General features: G+C 36.8%; 1 non-coding gene across 1 annotated transcript; it reads right to left on the bottom strand.

The window, feature by feature from the left end:
- Positions 1–1,111: 1,111 nt before the first annotated feature.
- Positions 1,112–1,216, bottom strand: LOC122125233. The gene has a single exon (XR_006150736.1). It is a non-coding gene; the product is annotated as a U6 spliceosomal RNA (small nuclear RNA).
- Between the last annotated feature and the right edge of the window lie 3,850 nt (positions 1,217–5,066).

A 5,066-nucleotide genomic window follows, 5' to 3' on the forward strand; every position in this document is an offset into this window, starting at 1 on the left:
ACAACTTCCTGTCACATTGCCCAGCTCTCTCAGGAGCAAGATGTAGGGTCCATCTTACTGATTTCCTTCAATTAGTATTGTCTTTGTTTTAACATACACTCTTCAGAATTTCCTGTTGGAGCTGTAGTCCTTGTGTATGGCTGTATTACATGTAAAATTTCCTTCATTTTAATAGTTTGCTAGCTACTGCAATAAAGTTTTGTGATATTGGTTAGATAGGTACCTACTCCCATATGGATGTTGCCAGAAAGTCACCTGGGAAAATGCAATAATATGTATTTCTACAATAGTTAAAGACTACTAATAGTTCATCAATTCAAAAAACTTTGAGCCTTTACTTACTATGTTGGGAAGGACATGTGGAAAGTTAGTAACAAGAGAGAGTTGATACAGCATTTGGGACTTACGTAAAAATTTATATTTTAAAAATTAGCATCAAAATACCTGGCAAGGAAGAGATTTTCTTTTGGTTCCTAGTTCCAGAAGTGTTATTATATCCTGGTCAAACAGAACAACTCACATCATGGTGGATAGAAAGCACAGAAAGAGGAAGGAATTGGAGACCTGATGTAACCTTCAGAGGTCTGACCTTTCAAAGTATTTTTAACCTCCAAAACAAGTGCCATTAGCTAGAGACTAAGTTGTTCAGGACATGATCCTGGGGAGACATTTCAGATTTAAACCATAACACAAATGGATTGCCAATGCTTCTCAACTCAGAATATTGACTTATCTCCTTTCACTCTGTTCCATGTAACTTCACTTTATTCCTGGACTTGAATTCAAATTCTTCGCAAGATGAAGTATAGCCACATTCAGAGACCACTGAATAGTGAAAACAGAACGCAGAGTTGGAAAAACTTGATTTTCACTTCTCTGTCTTAGTAGTAAGGCCCAAAGCATATTACTCACAAATTTTATTATTTTTTCTTTTTTATTGACAAGGTGATGAGTTGGGGGTTACAGTGACATTGGTAAGGCAATAAGTACATTTGTTGTTAATCATTGTTACTCCATCCCTCTTTATCTCCTACTAACCCCTCCTTCTCCCCCCCAAGTTGTAATGTTCATAGTCAACATAGCGTCAAGTGAATATCAATGTTGCCGTGGTTCATCTGTTGTTCTGTTGTAAAAATTTGCATGTCATCCTTATGTAGGGGCCATGCTAATCTCTGTCGTGTTCCAATTTTAGTATGTGTGCTGCCGAAGTGAGCACACCAATTTTAAATTTAATATCAATAATTCTAAAATGGCTTGACAATTATTTTTCTCACAGGATATTTAGAACATTAGATGTCATAAACATAAAAATATTAGGTAAATGTCTATATATATTAATATTAGCCTATATTATGAATGCCTCATAAATTAAGATGTTTAATAATGGCTAGTCATCACAGTAAGAGTTAAATAGCTAGAAAGAATCAATATCCTCTCATCTTTTTCTATGAAGACTGCTGGCTTGTTTTACTTCTAAAGTTGCTGATTTCAAATTCTCAGATTCTGTAAATTAGAAAGGTTTTAGAGCTAGTGGGAGTTTTTCAGGTTAAAGGTTAGTAATCACACATACTGTGTCCTTCTGAGTCTTAGACTAGAGTGCTAGAGGCTGCCTGTCCTAGCAAACAGACTCTGGGGAGATATTTGCACTCGAGATGTGTATTGAGAGTACTCATGGTGGCAATTCCTGTTTGCTGAGAGAAGCAGTTTTCACAGAGAGGGGAGCTGAACTGATGCATTCGCAACTAAGTCTCAGGTCATTGGTCTTCTATTGTTTACCTCTCCAGTATATATCAATTATCTAACTTTGGTTTAGGTGAATTAACCCCTTTTGAGCCTTAGTTTCTATGTGTACTCTTATTTGAGAGGATTAAAAGAGAGCATCACTGGTATCCCTGGATTATGTAAATTGGAAATGTAAGTGTGTTATAATTGCCTCCGATGGAAAGTCTTGGCATGACTGGTTCTATGACATGAGATACCATATTGCCTGGCTGTAACACATTTGAATCTGATTATTGGATCAGAATTATAGCAAAAGGTCCTGTTTGCTTACGCTTGAAAAATTTCAAATGAATCCCCCAATTGCCTGAGGATAGTTTTGCTATGATCTGAGTATGACACTGCCAAAATTCAGGTGTCCATATTGTGATTATTAACTGTTTAGAGCCTTTAAGAGGTGTTAGTCTGCGAATAAGACTCAGACTCTTATAAAAGATGCACCACAGAATATCTTACTTTCTTGTTCTTCTGCCTTCTACTTTGTGAGACATAGAATTCCCACACCAAGCTACAAGAAATATCCTGGAAGTAGTGTACATTGTAACAACTGAACTGGCCAGTGTTGGTGTTGGATAATCCAATCACCAGAATTGTAGGAGGTTTCTGTTCCTTTTTTATTGTCAAGGTGATACACAGAGGGGTTACAGTTACATAAGTAAGGTAATGAGTACATTTCTTGTCAAATTTTTTACCCTGGCTCTCATTTTTCTCCTATTTTTCCTTCTTTGCAATCCCCCCAAGTTGTATAGATCATTTCCAACATATTGTCTTTTGAATATCACAGATGGTTCCCCCTTTGTCCTTTGTCCCACCATTCTGTTCCCCTTCCCTTCCCTAATTCAGATACTTGTGTATACAATACTAGGCTACCAAAATCAAATGCAGTGACAACAGGGGATGTAGCATAGGTGGAAGAACATACAAAAGAAATAAGAAATCACATAGTACATTAAAAGCACAACCACAAAGAAAAACCGCTTGTGTCCATGTCTTGGAGTTCGTTTCGCTTAGATCATCTTATATGGTTATATGTATGTAGTTATCGAGCTATTCTGCTCATTCTGTTCTTAATAAATTACTCATTCTATATATTCTATTACAGCCCCAATCAACAACAACAGCAACAACAAAACCACTGTATGATTGTCAAGATGTTTTCAATTTAGCTGAAATTCCCACTCTTGCCTTTCTATCAGTAATTGAGTGAAATTATGTTTGGTCAGATATATGGGATGAAGTAGGCACTATTTGTATTTCTCCAACTCAATGTCTAATTGAAAAACACTGTCTGACTTCTTTAAAGAAAATTTAACAGAAAGATTAATATATAAGTTAAAATTAAGTGAAAGATTAATGTTTAAGTTAAAAACTTTCCAAGAGCTCAGAGACAAATGGCAACCAAGGTTCTCTGCCTGATGTTTGGCTTTGACCCATGAGTTTTATCCTACTTTCTAGCCAATCTCTTTCAATTGAGAGCTGTTGCAGGAATCCTTCATGGTTGATCTTAAATCTCTGACTAGCATCAAATCTTTGACATTATTGTTATGTGATACTTTGTGCATCCATCAATAAGCATGAAGCTTTAGTGCAAATATAATGATGACTACCTTGTGTTGAATTAGTGAAATTGTTTTCTGAAAGAAAAAAATTGATTGGTTGATACCCATTGAAAAAGTTTCCTTTACTGGACTAAAGGAATGCTGAATTCATTAAAATACAGTCATAGTCATAGGCTACGGTTCTTTTTCTCTGATCTCAGAGGCCAAAGTCAGTGATTCATCTATGATCTTGCAGCAGATGGTACACTCCTCCAGAACTGGGCAGGTGCTGGCATGGAAAACACCAAAACTTTTTATTTTATGAGGCCACATCAAACTGGGGAAATTCCTTTCGTATAAATATGCTTATTTTTTTTAATCAGAAAAATAGCTTAGAGCAGATTTTGGATATAGTGAATATAGACATATAAGAACTAGAGGGCTGGGAAGGTGGCTCAGTGGTAGAGTGCTTGCCTTACATGCATGAGGCCCTGGGTTCAATTCCTCAGCACCACATAAGCAGAAAAAAAAGCCAGAAGTGGCTCTCTGGCTCAGGTGGTAGAGTGCTAGCCTTGAGGTGAAGAGCTGAGGGACAGCGCCCAGGTCCAGAGTTCAGGCCCACGACTGGACAACCCCCCCCCCCCAAAAAAAAAAAGAACAAGATAAAAGTACTTCCTGGAATACCTCTATTAAAATAATAATTTTTAGGTTTTAAAACAATTAGTCATGTGAAAAAGAAAAGGAAAGAAAACCATATGTCTTTATGAGAGAACCAAGTTCTAGTAGAATTAATGTTTTATAACTTTTTCTTTCTATCTATTTTCTCTTTCTCTCTCTCTCCCTCCTCTCTCTCACTCACTCTTTCTTTGTTATATTTTAGAAATGTGAACTTTACTAGGACCTGGTAACCGGCCCTTATAGCATGAAAATAATTGCCTACAATTATCTAAATGGGTAAATGAATGGCAGCTTGTTTTCAGTAAAACTTTATTTTCAAAAAGCCCCCCACATCTGAGCAGGGACTCACTAGACACTATGTTGAAAATGACCTATACAAATTGCTGGGGAAGATGGGAAGGAAAAACTGGGAGAGAGTGAGAAAAGGGGTGACACGGTACAAAAAGAAATGTACTCATTACTTAAGTAACTATAATCATTCTGCACATCACCTTATAATAGCAATAAGACTAAAAAGAAATAAAAAGAATAAAAAAGAAATGAAAATTATAAGAAATGAAATAAATCACATTTTTGAGAAGTAAACAGAAAAACACACATGTGGTTGCATTTGTCTAGCTGTCCACATTATGCATATGTGGTGTGAGAGCTAATGGTAGCTGAATTTGAGTGACAGGAATGACCGAATTCTTGGGTCTATTGATATCTATTGCTAGGATCACAATCTTCTGTAACTGCACACAAACAAATCTCTTCCCTGTACATAGCAATCGGCATTTACTTATCACTAGCTGGTGTGGTTCGCAGTCTTCAGGTCAGCTATAATTGCCAGCATCCATCACAGAGGCTGAGGCATCTTCTGTTGTATTAGTGTTGGTTAGTTGGGAACTCTGGAATGGTGGTCTTCCACAGGTATTCATTCCATGATGACTCCAAAGCCACCTTAGAAGCTTTTTCAATGGAGACACGGGTATTTGAGCAGAAACGTGTGAATTTTGAAAATGCCTAGCTTTGAAATGGGTACACTGACAGGGCCACTTTTCCTCTTCTGTCATGGTTCAAATCAAATCA

This window comes from Dipodomys spectabilis, unplaced genomic scaffold (genome assembly GCF_019054845.1).
Source record: "Dipodomys spectabilis isolate Male_0828 unplaced genomic scaffold, ASM1905484v1 ptg000262l, whole genome shotgun sequence".
Classification (NCBI taxonomy): domain Eukaryota; kingdom Metazoa; phylum Chordata; class Mammalia; order Rodentia; family Heteromyidae; genus Dipodomys; species Dipodomys spectabilis.